The 17,600-nt window shown below is 36.3% G+C and overlaps 1 protein-coding gene across 1 annotated transcript in view; it reads left to right on the top strand.

Moving 5' to 3' along the window:
- The first annotated feature begins 14,948 nt into the window (after positions 1-14,948).
- The window catches only part of LOC107670737 (mineralocorticoid receptor-like), a 77,131-nt gene continuing 74,479 nt past the window's right edge, over positions 14,949-17,600 (top strand). The window contains exon 1 of the mRNA XM_016463456.1: positions 14,949-15,327. The gene's annotated coding sequence lies outside the window, so the exon portion shown is untranslated. The remainder of the gene's footprint in view (positions 15,328-17,600) is intronic.

The raw sequence follows: 17,600 nt of genomic DNA, 5'->3' as shown, positions 1-17,600 counted from the left end.
TCTGTATCTTCTATGAAAAAGACGAAGAAGAAGAAGTTTTATTTATATAGCACTATTCCATAGCTCAAGGTTGCTTTACATACATGTACCATTTAAACTACTTAGCCTATGTTAAAAACAACTTCATAGCCTGTCAGTCTCAATTTGGTACAAAACAGTAACAAATGTGCAGGCAAACCCATCACGTCATGTGGAGGGGGCTAACGGTGAGCCTAAATATCCGGTACCAGAGCACCTCTTGATGAAGCACATCACTCAGATGACCTCTCCACTGCTGCCACTGCGGCCCACTGGCCCATGAAGGATGTGTCACCACAAACAACAAATTGTGATTTAATGCTTTTAATTTCCAATTCTCTGCTCTCCAGTCAATGGCTTTAGTCCCTCTTGTCTCACACAGAGACGTTTATAAAGAGATTGCTGCAGGAAATGAGAGCAGGTTTTTTTTTGGTTGAACGTGCTGGGGGATTTAAAAGACAAACATTGATGGCTGGTCCAGTGAAACGGCTGTGTTATTGGCTGATGTTGAGGCAAAACCCTGTTTGGATGAACCAAGGGGTCAAGGCTGGTTATCATGCTGGTGGATGCTGTAACTACGTCACCAACTAAAACTGATTTTTTTTTTCCAAAGTGTTACGTCCCTCATCAAACAGTTATGGTTCGTCTAGGAATATTGTTAGACATAACATACAAAATTTTAGGTGTGTGTATATCAAGATGGAAAGGAGCTGCACAAGGGAAACAAGTATTAAAGTAAATATTTACAATATGTACAATCAATGAATGACAGTTTATCGTTGCCCAAACAGACAGTGCATTCAACCACTGGATGTTAATGCTAACTGCTAACCTTTGAGGCTAAAGGCTTTAGCAGAGACTTCAATGTAAACACCACCGTTTCGTTAGCTTAGCACCACCGTGGGATTTGTTTACAATAGCGTCGCTGTGCTGCGCGTGCGCAGTTCAGAGTTGCTTCGGAAGTAGGTTAAGACTTCCGTGTCACGATTGTAACTATGGCAACCAAAACCAGCTCTAGTGTGCTAGCATGTGAATAGTTGCATTGCAAGTACAGTTAAGCATGTTATATGAAATGTCGGCGCATTTCAACACTGTACAAATAACAACACCGCTTTTGGTTGGTTTTGTGATGTGGCGCTTAAACTCTCAGTTCGTTCGGAGTTAAATTTAACTTTGTTCAAATAGCAGCTTTGTGCTGCAGTTAAGGGAAACAGTGATAACGTTCTCAGCAGATCTTTAAATCTCCGTGCCAGGCCAAGATCTGATTTACGAACATCCTGTGTCTTGGGTCTCTGTGGAATTTGGCTCCTCATGTTTCAACCATGTTTTGACCAAATCTTAGATTGTCTGATTCGGTCTGATACCCTACAAAACAAAACTCCCTATAACTAAGGTTAACCAAACTAAACTATCAACAGAAAATGTAGAAACAAACATCTTCAGCGTACAAGACGCCATGGCTAACCTTACTCTAACTATTCAAACAAAAACATACAAAATTAGCACCTCTCGCACTAGCCTGGTGTGTCTAATACAGTAAGGAAAACCTACATGATGTAAATATGTCACGACATGCTTACCTTACTCACAACCTCTCCAATACAATTTGCACAACTCTCATCAGTGACTAGACACGAGTTTCACAAACACAGGAGTTGGACAAACACCTTGATCGGATAACATCAAACAGGTGCAACACGCACATCAAAGTCATAGTCAACAACATACAAATCACTGATACTACTGCAAGAAAAACAGAACCGTAACTCCAACAAAAACAGATTCTCAGACTGGTCTTCTCGCAAGAGAGAGAACCGTCCTCACAGAGCCGTATCATCCCCCAGTCCAGACTATTCGCCATTAAAGTTAGAGTGACTTTTAAACTGCGCGGCCGCAGGCCATTGGTGGCACAATCACAGACGTCAGAGACCAACGTCAGCAGAGTGACAGGCAGATCCTCCAATGAACTTCGCATCTGAAACAGACAAAGCATACATACAAACGCACCCATACAGTAACATATACATAAGCAAGCTTACGTAGCACAGTGTACGTAACACAAAGCAACTTATGAAAGCATGTCTGTGGTCCCATGAAAAAGACGTCAGATTTTAAACTTCAACTTTTTTTTGTTTGTTTGTTTTTTTCAGGGCATCAGTTGAGCAACTGCCATTGAAATTAATGTGAATATTAAAGTGTACCTTTAAAGTATTGTGGACCTACTTGGGATGCAGTACAAAGTGTATCTTGGTGTGCAACTAACAAACATGAAATATTCATTTTGCTATTATGGGTATAAATGTATCAAGGCACAACAATGTTTATGCATCCTATATCATGTTTAATACATGCTTACAAAAACTCTCTCTAATGTTTCTGAATAATCCCAGGAAGAAATTAACTACAATTAAAAAGTTTGAGGTCACTAAGTTTTTATTTTTATTTTATTTTTTTTTATGTTTTTAAAAGAAGTCTTTTATTCGTACCAATGGTGTATTTATTTGATATAAAATTATGGTAAAAAATAAAAACGGTAATACTGTGAAATTATCAGTTAAATTAACTATTTTCTATGCAAATGTATTTTAAAATGTAATTTATTTCTGTGATGGATTTTCACATTTGGCTCCCAAACTCGTGAATAGCCTTCCTGATAACGTTCGGGGTTCAGACACACTCTCTCTGTTTAAATCTAGATTAAAGACACATCTCTTTGGCCAAGAATTCAAATAATGCATCTCATAATCTTGTACTGCAGTTATATCTGATCAAATGCACATTATTATTCTTTAGCTTGGGTTAAACAAATCAATTTTGCTTGGTTGGAACAGCAGCTACGCTAATTTTGTCTCTATTTGTTTCTCTGTTTCTGCCACGGGATTGACATCCTGTGGTAACTAGGATTTACACAAGCTTCAGTCTGGATCCAGAACACCTGAGAAGAGATGATGCCAACCCCTCAGAGGACCTCAGATGATGCCAACCCTGAAACAACATACAGAACTACCACATTTTGCTATAAGTTTGATTGCATCATATAATAATTGCTGTTAACAGTGTTCATCGTCTGTTTGATTACGTCTTTAATTGATTTTTCCGTACATTTCTGCCATATGTACATTAACTGACAGTCACCACTGATAAGCTACCACTAAATATTGTAGAAACTTAATTTGCTGTAAAGTTGCTTTGCAACGATTTGTATCGTGAAAAGCGCTATACAAATAAACTTGAATTGAATTGAATTGAATTGAATTGAATGGAAACCTGCATTTTCAGCAGTCATTACCCCAGTCTTCAGTGTGACATGTTCCTTCAGAAATAATTTTAATATGCTGATTTGCTGCTCAAGAAACATTTCTTATTATTATCAATGTTGAAAACAATTGTGCTGCTTAATATTTTTGTGGAAACCATCCTTTTTGGAAAATCACTTCAGATTAATGTGTCCTTGTTGAATAACAATGAATAAATAGAATAGAATAGAACAGAACAGAACAGAATAGAATAGACATACTGTATTTTACAGACTACAAACGTCTGAATGGTAGTGTATATGAAAAGAATCACAATAATACTGTATATGGATAAATGTCAAGAGATTTAAACAGCCAATACTGGAAACTATTTTTGAGTTGGTAATAATTTATTAATTTACATTGTAAAATAAATAAGAAAACATAATTTCACATGCATTTAGGTTACAAGGGATTTACTTCGAAATCGAGGGACGAAAAAAGCATGCAGTAACAGAGGAATTCAGTTGTGCTACAAAATATAATAGTATTTACTAATTAAGCATAACCTACTTTTATATGCTCTCATATTTAAATAGTCAAGAGATTCATCTCTCCATATGGTTTCATATGTCAGAAGTTTTCCTTGGCACCCTTAATTCTGCAAACATTGCTCGTAGATAACAAAGGAAAAGCTACAGATGCTCCAGCTTATAGGATATTATAGGAAAATGTAAAACTCATAAAAAGTTCAACAAAAAGTTGAGTTTGGTTTTTATATAACTTGTGCACACTGTAGTCGAGTGAGAACTGTGTTGGTGAGAGAAGCCTGCTTACTGGAGGCCTCATATCGAACAGAAGGTGCCGTCTCACACTCCAGGCCATTCACACAAGCTCTTTACAGTGAGGAGTGAAATATTAACAGCTCTCCCCCTCTGTAAGTTATCTAACTCTGCTGCTGGGCCACAAGGTAAGGTTCAGGGTGCGTCTGGAGAGACTGTTGTGCTGATAAACTTCATTTACATATTTGAAGGAGAAAACTACTTAGACAGTTGTATAAAACTACATTTAATTGCCATAAACAAGATTAATTACTTCAACTCAAATTCATATTTATAAGGGCACTGTTTATCCTTGTGTCTAATAATTTTTTTTGTATACCCTCTCAAATGATTTAAACCAACATTTGTGTCTTGTAATCTGGCTAGCATGAATCTTTCCACATTCTTCCAGATTTACGGGTCATGCCAACTTAATTAATTAATTGCACAAAAATTGGGGGGGAAAAGGGAAAAGGAAAATGAAAAGAGATGTGCATGAAAAAATGCATGCTTGCCAGACAAATTTACACCTTGGCCACATATCACGATATCTTCAATCAAACAGAGTCCCAGATCCTACTCCATAGACAGACAAGGATTGCAGCCAAGACTGCCACTATCCCAGATGGAGACTACTGTCATGAATAATGAGTAAAGAAAAGCTAGGCTTCAGATTGCTGTTTTCAAACTTGAAGTAAGTCACTGATTAGCACAGCTCATCTCTAATGTAATAAACGTAGAATTAATTATACCTGAATTACAAATAGGAAACAAATAGAAACTTGTGCATTCATTGGATGTCAAAGCAAAGAGCATAGAAAGTTTTAATAGTAAGGGAATCCATATAACCTTAAACAATTTTCACTCAGAAATTGCTTGCAAATGTCACAATTAATCACAAAATGAAACATGAAATGAATTGAAGCAAGAAGACTGAAATAGCATTTGCTTATTTTATTTACAACTTTTAAAAATAATTTTTTCCAGTGTATATCACTCTTAAAAATAAAGGTGCTTCACGATGCCATAGAAGAACCTTTTTTTTGTCTAAATGGTTCCATAAACAACCTTTAACATCTGAAGAACCTTTCTGTTTCACAAAAGGTTCTTTGTGGTGAAAGAAGGTTCTTCAGATTATAAAAAGGTAAGAAAGAGATGGTTCTTTAAAGAACCTTTGACTGAATGGTTCGTTGTGGAACCAAAAATGGTTCTTCTATGGCATCGCTGATGTGAAGAACCTTTTAAGCACCTTTATTTTTAAGAGAGTATGTGTGGATTTGCTACGTCAAACATGAATAAGCAAATGATTACAAATAATTAAAAACGGAATATATCCCAAATAGCATGATTTATAGCAAGATCACTGAAAAATGTACTATGGAAACAGCTGGACATCTAGTGGAGTTTACAAAAAGGTAAGGGAAGGACAAAGAAAAGTGGAAAAGCAAGGAGAGTGTCTAGCTTTGTGCTAGAGCCGCATGCATTTCCTGATGAAAATGAAAATGGTTTAAAACATGACAGCACCGGCGGCGAGGCTCTGGGAGAGTCTGGGTTGTCCTAGATTTACCAAATCTGACCTAGAATGGGCGTCCTCGTCTGTTCCTTGTGCATGCTTTGTTGTTTGTCTAGCCGTCAAGCAGATCAAATCTGAATCTGTGTTAATTTAAGTGTATTATATTCCATTGTTTCAGCGATCTCACAGTGTCCTTAGAAAACAAGCTTTCCCTTTCATGGGAACTTCGAACTGCGTCCTCTAGGGGTCGCTATGGGGAAACCTAGAGGACGCAGTGTCTCGTTCCCTACTCAGGGAACCATGGTTACATAAGTAACCTGAGACGTTTTGCTCTAGAAAAGAAAAGTGAGTGGTTTGTTTCCTCACTCAAACTTTACTCTTAATGTTCTGTTGTGATGAACAATTCCATATTCTCTGGTCTCAGAGACTCCAACATTCCTAAAAAATAAAGTTCCAATAACTTTATTCACATTTTATACCTGAGGCTTTTGAGACCCCAAACATAATGTCATTTTATTCACAGTTAAAGTCAAATAAATTTAATTGGCACCTTATTTAGTTTTTTTTAATCACGTTTTTGTCACAAGTTTCCAACAAGACATTCTCATGGGAAACAGGTGAGAAAAGTGCTAATAACTTCTCACAAACCCTTTTACCAAATCTGAAAGGCTTTGTGGGCTGGATAAGATTCTGACGAGTCTGGTGTCACCCACTTTGACACATTGAATGGCATGTTATGCAATGCTGGCTGCTAATTGCAAGTGCCACTTTAGAAAATGTTTCCCGTGAAATGATTCACTCGTCAGCTTTAAATGTTTGGCAGACTGTCTTTGTAATCCATATCGAATGATAAAACGAAAAGTCTTTCTAACTGTTAAGCACAGTTGCTGTGTGGATTAGTAGAAATCTATCTTCGTCTTTTATCTGTTTAAAACTATGTACTACCTCATACTGGAAATGCTTGATTCAATCTTAATAGGTAAGATTTGATGGTGTTCAGATGTGCTTTAACATCTATTTACTTCACAGATTAACAAATTTGTCAGTATCACGGTTTAAAAAAATATTAATAACGATCCAAGACGGTGTGTCATCAAAGGCAGCATAACCGGCGAATACAGGAACCTGAGTTCACATCTTTGTGCCAAGAGATCTGGCTGACAAGGTCTTAAATGGTTCTAAATCCTGACGCTGTGACCATTGCTTTCCTAATTGCTTTGACATGTAGTCTTTGTTTAATAAGAACTAAATCCAGGGGCAAATCATGTTTGCGTGTCGAGAATGGGAAGATATTTTCTCAATGTCTAAAATAAGCAGTTTATCTCCTGGAAAGGCATCAAAGAGTCACTTGCTCTTATTACATGCAACGGAATAAAGATGAAAAGAAATTTCTTTCCCATAGAGATCTTTCTGGTTTTATATGGAATGAGCAGTTTGTTGTTATGTATTTCTGTTTGCAAATGAGAATAGTTGAATTATTATAAATGTTTATTAGATTTTGATCAAAAATTGTGATGCAATGATACAAACATACTCGGTGCCATTTAATTATAATGCTTTCTCTCTCTCTCTCTCTCTTTTTTTTTGGGATATAAAGTGGGAACCTTTCCACTTTAGAGCTCAAAGGTTGTGGAGGCTGATATTATTTTTAAAAAGCAATTTTTAAATAGCAACATACAGCAACCCAGAATTCTTATAGCCTTATAGAAACACATTTATAATAGAAATGCAACATAAACAATCAATGCCACACTACACTCGTTGTGTTTGTACTGTGAGTTGACAGATAAGCCAGGTAACTCTGACACCGAAAACAGACGGTGCTGCCAACCAAATAAAGCACTGATTAATTAAAGCTACTCATCAGTGCCTAAGGAACATTATGTCTCAGTTGGCACAAAGACCCAAACAACTTATTGGAAAATTGCAGGTTTCTGCCTCTCCAGCTAAACACTGATCTGCACAAATGATTCATCTATATGACATCTTGCAAAAAAAAAAAAGAAAAAAAGAAAAATACCTCCTGCATGTCTTGTTAGATGACAAACCAGTTAGACAATCAAACATTGTCAAAAACAATTAGGTTTGTTGTCTGATTCACTCTGTGTACTTCAGAAAACATTATGTCAGGTAAGGAGCTTAAAGACAGCACATGCACAAGAAAAACAAATGGTGTCATATTCCATCTGTGGATTCATTTTTTTATCTTATGAGCTAAGGCTTATATTTTCCAGTACTAAAATAATTTTGGGGCTTTGACAAGTCTAAAGGATGCATCATAAACCTGATTAACATTGCTCATGAATATTACTGAAGTGATGTAACTTTGACCTGTAACTGGTTTGCTGAAAAGCAGGTAAGCTGGCCACATTAGGATTAATGCTTTTTTATTGACATGAGGCTTCTGTTGAGTCTTAAAGTGGTTATTTAAAAGGATAGTTCGCTCAAAAATGAAAAATATCTTATACGAATGCTTTAAACTGATCAAAAGTGATGATAAAGACATTTATAATGTTACAGATAAATGCTGTTCTTCTGAACTTTTTATTAATCAAAGAAACTTGAAAAAATTCTACTCAGCTGTTTTCAACATAATAATAATAATAATAATAATAATAATAATAATAATAATAATAATAATAATAATAATAATAATAATAATAATAATAATAATAATAATAATAATAATAATAATAATAATAATAATAATAATAATAATAATAATAATAATAAATGTTTTTGAGCAGCAAATCAGAATTTTAGAATGATTTCTGAAGGATCATGTGACTGGAGTAATGATGCTAAAAATTCAACTTTGAAATCACAGGAATAAATTACATTTTGAAATATATTCAAATAGAACACAGTTATTTTAAATAGTACAAATATTTATAAATTTGACTGTTTTTGCTTTACTTTGGATCAAATAAATGCAGGCTTACAGTATTTCACTCAGATGAATGATGATTATCAATTTAACTGAGATAGAGAGGCAGACAGTAGTAGATACATAGAAAGATGCATAGGTTGGCAAACATTACATAGAGAAGCAGTCACACCAACAGTCAGAAAGAGAAAGAGAGTGATAGAACAAGAGGCAGAGAGAAAAGAGACTGCTTTAATCCTCTCAATCCTCTCTCTCTCTCTTCTGCTTTAACATCACATCACCCTCTCACTGACCCACTTTGTCTCCCAGTCTGCACACCACTGGCGGACTCTGCCTGGTTCAGCTGGGGTCAATAGCCCACTAAAGCCGCCCACACTAATCGTGTTAGTTTTAAAGGTGTGTTTGGATGAGCTCGCCACTGTGTGGGTGGATATTTGTTAGTGTCTGTGCTGTTGTGCTAGATGAATGAGAAAGTTACACACATGAATGTTTGTGTGGGCACCTCTGGCATTGCTGATGCACCATAGCATCTGCATTCTCAAATGTGCAGGAAAAAAACCCAAGTGATAAATTAGCAGAGTCCTTGCTATACTATCTTCATTGTGACTGCATTTCACTTAATGGCGAGAACATCAAGGTAACAAAATTCTCATCACAATGCTAGAAGAAATCCTGTAGCTGAAACAGCGAATGGCACAAGTTTGATTCCCAAGGAATGCATGAATTAATAAAACGTATACTGTATCTTGAACGTATTAATGCAATATAAGTCGGTTTAGATAAAAGCATCTGCTAAATACGTAAATGTAGAATACCAAGCCAATGTGTCCATATTAAAGCAATATCACACTTGATGGGCCTGCCATTAGTTCAAAAGTAGTCTTTGTAATTAATTTGATAATATAGCATAGGAACTAGCAACAACAACAATTATTGTTGTTCAACGAATTTTCACAGGTGAAACCTAGTCAGTATTCAAGTGATTGTGAATTTCACCTGAGAGTGAAAAATTTCCCCACACAGATTTTGCACTGGGTTCAGCTGGTCAAGCTACACTATTGACAATAGACAGTTTTGCTCAAGAAAATTTGCAGAAGTGTCCAATGCTGTTGGGCTGTTATATCAGCTCTCTTGGAACGCTGTTCGACCAATCAGATTCTAGAATCAGAACTAACAGCTACAAGGAGCTATAAGCTTTCCTAATAGGCCAATGCAGAAACATATGCACAGTCTTGATGATCGCTTGTTTTCATACGGCGTGGACAGCGTTTTTTTTTCATTCGAATGAAATGCTACCCTGGCATCTGGAACTGGCGAGGCTGCACAGAATGTGTGCTAGGAGACATGAAGCATATTAATTCATAATCTATTTGACACAATTTCGTCAAACATCACATTATTCTGTGATAAAAGGCAGACGCTGTAATGTGCTGATATAGAGTCAGGCCGTCGCTCATATTTAGTGTTCCTACTGAATATGCATCAGAGCCATAATGGGATAAACACATTATTCAATACAAGTGGCTGCATGGTGTACTTGGGGTTCTTCATTTAGGCACGTAAACTGCGTGTTCACGAACATATTCCTTTTCACTTGTTTATAGGCTTGGGCACTTCCTTTTTCTTCTTCCCTGTGACCTTTGATGGCAAAGAGACAATTACATTTATGCTTTGTGTGCATGATTGTGTTAAAGTGATACTGAAAGTCTGCCATCGGTCTTGCCTTGAGCCTCTAAATAATGAGAGTAAATGTTACTGTTTAAAGATGGTGTGGTAAGCAAGTGGAGGTCAGATATGTGGGAGAAGAGAGACAAAAACAGAGAGAGAAGACTGTAGTTGATATTAGCATGCTAGATTCTGTAGCTCTGTCTTGTTTTCATTCCTTTATTTTGTTGTTTTTAAACAAAAATGCACAAAAATAATGCCTGGCTGTGTTTGACTGGTAATTTTTAAAGTAAAAATATAGAAATCGCAAATTCTTGAAATTCATCATCATACCCAATTTGATATTAGTCAGATGACTTTTTGAAAATGCCTCAACTTAAGCAGTTAAAAAAAGAACATATGAAACTACTTTTCAGCAAATGATCATAGTTGCTTTAACCTTCAGAAAATGTCAAATAATCCATAGGAGGTTCAAATAATGCAGATTATTCTAGGCATTTTTTTTACCCTTTAAACGTAAGACTTTTGTCAAATGTCAAATGTGATTTTTCTTTTTGTCAGCAGTACACATAAAAAATGATATACAAGCACTGAATGCCATTAAATTAAAAAGACAAAGCACTTGCAACTCACAGCAGTTTACAAAATATGCCCAACTTAAATGTGCCGAAATGCAAGCATCACCTTGATGCATGGTGTATTTAACACCAGAACAGTGATAATTAAAAATTAACTTCACACTGCAAAGCAATACACTGATAGAAAAAAAAAGTTATCTAAAAAGATAAGTAGGCCTACTGACCTTAAAGGAACACTCCACTATTTTTGAAAATAGGCTCATTTTCCAACTCCCCTAGAGTTAAACAGTTGAGTTTTACCGTTTTCGAATCCATTCAGCCGATCTCCGGGTCTGGCGGTAGCACTTTTAGCTGTAGCTTAGCATAGATCATTGAATCTGATTAGACCGTTAGCATCTCGCTCAAAAATGACCAAAGAGTTTAGATATTTTTCCTATTTAAAACTTGACTCTTCTGTAGTTACTTCGTGTACTAAGACCGACGGAAAATGAAAAGTTGCGATTTTCTAGGCTGATATGGCTAGGAACTATACTCCCATTCCGGTGTAATAATCAAGGAACTTTGCTGCCGTACCATGGGTGCAGCAGGCGCAATGATATTACGCAGCGCCTGAAAATAGGCTAACTTCTGTCAACATAACCAACGTGACCACCTGCTTGCACTAGGAACGTGCTGGGGACTATTTTCAGGCACTGCGTAATATCATTGCGCAAAAATATAGAAACTATTTGGTCATTTTTGAGCGAGATGCTAATGGTCTAATCAGATTCAATGATCTATGCTAAGCTGCAGCTAAAAGTGCTACCGCCAGACCCGGAGATCGGCTGAATGGATTCGAAAACGGTAAAACTCAACTGTTTAACTCTGGGGAGTTGGAAAATGAGCCTATTTTCAAAAATAGTGGAGTGTTCCTTTAAATCAACAAAAATCTCTTTTAGTGACCACTTTTTGCAGCAATAATAGCTTTACGTCTACGAGGTAAAGGTGCTCCAGCGTTACATCATTCTGTCCTACTCTTCCATGCTCTAGTTCAGGTTAGTTGCCTAGTCACCTTAATTTTTTATGGTACATGGATCAATCAGAATTTATATCGCTCATCGCTTCCGTGATACATGTTTTCTTGCTAAATTTCCTGCTATTATGTACCATCAATTTTTTTTCTCTATTTTCTCAAACTGCCAAGACTAATGGGAAGCATTATGTGATACCATTACCATCATACTTCTGCAGGTATGGAGTATTTAGTAATGTCTTCACTATGAAAGTTTTTTGGGAAAAGTTTTTCAGGCATGTAGCTTCCATCTTCTGTTAAGTGAACCAGCAGGGCCCTGGGCATCCAAAAGCTTGGATACTGTGTTGCAGCCATTTCTCAAATGTATGCATTTGCTTTAATTTATCTCTTTGGAATTCTGTTTAGTCTTCGTTTTCAGAGCTGTCTTTCAGTTTCCTTCAATATATGACAACTTAAAGATCAATATATCAGCACCCCAGTCAACTTCAGGAGAAAAGGAGATCAAAAATAGCAGAACAGTTGCTCTTTCATCTTAGGTTCACATGTTCAAAAGATGCAAGCACCAAGGGGAAACCTCTTCTGCTAAATAAAACACCTTAACCAAAAATTATTAATGATGAATATTTGATTAAAGGTTCAGGCTTCTTTAGTAAAAGAGTAACAGGGCTGCTTATAATCTGCTTATCTGATTTTAATGCAGCCAGATTTATTTATTAACATTCCATGCCGGATGTCTTCAGCTGATGTCTAGATGAGTTACCTACTGAAGACCTCATGTTTAAAAGTTTGTATATTGAGAAAAAATAGTCATATTATGGGTCGTTTTTGCTTAATCTTTCACTCTTGTAGTGCAAAAAGCTAATAAACAAACCATGTGATGTGTTATAAAAATATAATTATTATTAATATGTATTTGAATCAATATTATAAATGTACTAGCTATTATACTGTTTATTTAGGAACACTGCGGCAGACCTCTTATTTTGAGCATGACTTATTTCTTTCATTTGCTGAAATCTCAATAATAGAAATGCACTAATGTAATAGTAAATAATTTGTCAGTTAATATTTAGCTGATAAATGACTGATGCTTTTGTTACTCTGCAGATCTGCATATTAAAATATACAAACAAAATAGTTTTATAAGCCTTTGTGCCAAAGTCAGGATCTGACTGGACAGACCCGACAATTTAACTTGATAACAGATGGACAATATAAATTATAGTTGTCAATCAATGAGCTGCTGATTCTATAGAAAACTCCATTGTGTTTAATACTTATGTATTAATACTTAATACTCTTGAATACTTAATACCTCTTGAACACAGATGGTGACAAAACTCACTTCAGCGTATCTGGGGATATCTTGCCCCAAAATAATAGGTCGCTTGAAAATGTAAAAGATAAAGTGTTAAAGAGTGCATGAAAGTGAATTCGAGGCATTAGCTTTAGCTCACCTTCACTTCAGGACAAAATACTCAAAAGTATTATGAGGAGCGGATAAAATAAGTGTGTGTGTGTGTGTGTGTGTGTGTGTGTGTGTGAAAAAACTCATTTTGGGGGCATTTTCATTTGTAAAAACAATATATTAAAATTTAATTAAAATTAGGGTTATAGGTTATAGTAATTAGCTCAGTATAAAAACAGAAGAGATCCATGGAATGTCCACATTTAGATGGCCAAGTAGATTTAGATAGCCATGTGTGTTTTGGAATTCATTGTTATTTTAGTTGTTATTATATTTGATAATTCCACAGTCTAAGAACACTACTGTAATCTTCGTTAAGTCATCACAACCTAAAACTGAATAATTCAGTCTAACGGCTTTGTAACTGTTGCTTTATTGTGACATGTTTTCAGGTTTAAAAAGTGCTGAATATAATTGCCTTTCAGATACCTCTCTCAGTAACTATGCTTCTGTACTTTGTCATTATGAAACATTGCATTTCAGTAAATTGATTCAAATTACATTGTCAAGATGCACAGTTTTACCAGTTTAGTTAATGCCATTTTTTCCCGAAAATAAAATTATTAGAATTAATTTGGCCTTTAGATAAAATGTTCTGTAAAGGTCAAATGCCCCTGGGGTTTATTGACCAGGTAGGGAGTCATTTATCCCTATGCTTATTGTTTCCATTTGATTCACATGCATAATAGCTGTTGGGTGATGCATAATGATCCTCAACATGTTAAATTTATATGTAAATGTGTTACAGTTTATCAGTATATGGACATTGTTATATACTTCTTCCCCCATCTTCCCCTATTTAACTGTACATTACTGTATATACATCAACATTACATAAGCACAGGGTTATTAAAGGCCATTTCCATATCAACAAACTCCAACAAAATCACAAAACTTGCACCACCTTGTGGTACTGTACCAGTTTTTTTTTTCTTTTTCTTTTTTTCAAAAGGAGCCTTTATATCAAAGCAATGTTTGATAGCAATGACATGGGCATGACCTATAAAAATTATTTTATATGTCATGCTTAATTAGCAAAGATATATTCACAGACCTATTTTAAAAGTTAGTGACAGCACATGAAGCAGTTCCGATGGTCATGATCACCTCAAGCCAATAATTCACACAAACCACTTCCAAAGGACATTCACAACTGCTTTATCCAATAGCTTTTAACTACATTCAAGATCATAAGATCCAACTTGCCTGAAAAGATACTAAAATAATACACCTATCTTTTTGTTTATCTTACTTTAGAATTCAGGTAATCACACAACTTTAAGAGACCACTTAAGGATGAAATGACTGGGGCTGGGGACCAAAACATTGTTTTTTTGTTTTTGTTTTTTGCTTATACTTCAATCAGTTTGTCATTTAATGCTTAATCAGTCCAGTCCTGACTCATTACTCAGTGCTCCGTTTGTGCAGATGACAACATTTATAGTTGCATTTCCAGCCTACACTTTTTTATTATTCTGCAGCATGATTTTTTTTATAGGTTTATGATTGCACAGTGCATGGTTTAATTAAACTAAATCATGATTAACCGATCTAGTTTTATATACCACCGAGTAACATTTAACAAGTAAGGTCACGCACTTAAATGTATGAACATCTATTTGTCCTAGATGCACAGGTTAGCGCCTGCGTAATCAAACTACCTTGCCCTACTTCTGGATGGAGAGCCGTATATACCTGAGCGCACCCATCGCCCCCTCCCACTCGAGCTCTCATTGCAGTAGGAGGGTCCATGTGCACACAGTGACGTCGCTACGCAAGTCTGTCTGATTCCTCTGCTGTTTGTATTAGTCTTCAGTTGGGCGCCTTCAACAATCTAGTAGCAACGTGCACGTAAACAGAAAACAAACGACAGGACGTCTCGGTGAAGTCGCCGATGACCGCTGTACGCGTAATGCGCTGTCGTTAAGGATCTCGCGTCATGCGCGCGGCAGTGTGCGGTGCGTTCAGCTGTCACAACTGAAACTAGTACATGCAAGCAGTCGCAACACTGGGAATACTTCTAAACACAACTTAACGCCACTGTTTGGTGTCATTCTCTCAGTTTTGTGCATTGGATTACTAGTGACCAGCAGTAGAGATAACTGTCACAATTGGATGTCGTAATTACGGTAAGATGTCTTAATATTATTATCATCATTATATCGCTGGAGAACAGAGCCGTCCTCTGTGTATGAGGTATTGCAAATGCAGAGCGTTGAAAACTCGTCTAAAACTTGCAAATTTGTGACAAGCGATGTTTCACTTGACAGGACCCCTGTGCTGTGCATGAAGTGCATGCACTTTAAAGCAATGAAAAGAAAAAAACAGAAAACAACATCAACAATATAAATCACAACCGCATATAATAATTCAATCAATAATGTATCCTTTAGTAACATCCTTTGCATAACATTGTAACATGTTTTGACGTTTTCTCGGCTAAACTAAATCCTGGCAGCAGTCAGGATTTATGTAAGTGAATACTGTTTAACACAGCTATTGCTAACGCCTTCCATCAAATTTAGCCTACATCATGTTTTAAATAGTTATAGCAAAGCTTAGCGCGATCTCGTGATAAGTTCTTCACGGGATATAAGCTTTATTATTTCGCGTAACGTTAACATCATCCTGTCTTATTTACTGTACGTGTGCTAGAAGTCGGTGCATCTAGAGTTGAGTGCAACTGAAGTTTATTCAGCCATATGGGACTCAATAATTACGAGTGATGTTCATATACAGTACAAACACTGGCGAATAAGATTTATTATTGTGAAAAATGCATGAAAACCTCCGCATATTTATTCCACATATTTAAGCATACTTGCTTCACGTGACGTCATGTGATGAACAACGATATTTAAACAGGGGCTCTTTTGCAGAAGAAACAACTGCGTCACATTCATCATTCTGGAGGTCGCTGTGCAATGCAGCATGAAATTTCACGCATCCGAACCTACACGTAAAGTTGACTAAGTTCGTAATTAAGATGTTTGGAATGATTGTCGTAGAAATATTGTGGCTACAAAGCTTATAAATAAAAGACTGACAGAGCGACGGGACCAATCTGTGAGTGGCGTGATAAACTTGACGACAGTGTGTCTGCTTCTGTCCAACGGTTGCACGCTAAAGTACGGTATCGTGGGAAGAAGACGATAGGGAGAAAAAAGAAGAGACCAAACAAAAACAACGAACTACGTGAAACGTTTAAAGCAGCACTGTCATCACCATATGACTTTGCTTTGAAAAGTGCGATGCCTAATGAGCTATATGTTGCTACAGAAGAACTACTCAGTTCTCGTCTTAGTATAGATGGTGAAAGAAGTCTGTATATGTACTGTACATGACTGACAGTTTAAACTCACAGCGGTTCTATTGCGTCTTCAGTCCCTCCCCTAATGCTCTTGGTGCTGTCAACAGTGTGGGAAATTAACTTTTTTTTTCCCCCAAGCCATTAAAAAAAAAAACACATTACATACGTGAAAATAAACAAATGCACAATGCATTAAATCCTGCACCGTTTACAGATTTAAACTAGTTATTTTTGCATTGACGCTGTCTCTGCTTTGTAAGTCTCAGTCCACAGTTTTTTTTTTTTGGAAGCCTGTTTAGGCTGCCAGCACCAAGATGAATTACTTATGGGGCATTTGGAATTTCAGGAGGTGTACACATTTGTCAATTTAACATAACTAAATGTAACTGCTGAAATGAGTCCTTACATTGTATCGTTGCCATCTGAGGGACAGAAGGATTCACTTTTGTTAGATAAACATATGTTCAAAGATAATGTACAGTAGATAAATAATTGTATACCCTTCTACTTTACTAGAAATATAAAATACTACTGCTAATAATAATAATCCATAAACAAAGGATTAAAGAACAAAGAAATGACACATTCTATTATACACTATAATAAATACATGATGAAGATTATCACCAGTAATGAGACTGCCTGACAGTAGTGCCATTAACACTGTGAACATAATAGAACTGTATGTCCGTGGATGTACAGTATATGAGGGGCAGAGGCACATTTTTATGAACTTGACCTATTACCATCCCTCCTACATTTTTGTCTTTTAGCAGGTAAAGGACGTTTTATGGTGCATACATATAGCAGCTGAAGTTAGAGTGTGTGGCAAAGTAAAGCACAGGGATTTGCTTGGAAAAAAAAGTTGCCTGCTAGGTCACAATTCATATTCAATGAGAGGGCGAGTGAATTCCATGAAAACTACCTTGAATGTGGAGCACTGCTCTTGATGTCTGCAGAGGCAGTGCCAGGATCCAGCACTTCTCAAAGCAAAGACTTTCACAGTTAATTTACAAATTTGCTAATTTATAGTGGATTCACATATCATGCTGGTAAAAACATGTAAAGATGTAATTGGTCAAATCCAAACAT

The sequence above is a fragment of the Sinocyclocheilus anshuiensis genome, unplaced genomic scaffold, assembly GCF_001515605.1.
Source record: "Sinocyclocheilus anshuiensis isolate Anshui unplaced genomic scaffold, SAMN03320099.WGS_v1.1 scaffold145, whole genome shotgun sequence".
Classification (NCBI taxonomy): domain Eukaryota; kingdom Metazoa; phylum Chordata; class Actinopteri; order Cypriniformes; family Cyprinidae; genus Sinocyclocheilus; species Sinocyclocheilus anshuiensis.
This window is presented reverse-complemented; position numbering and strand designations above follow the sequence as displayed.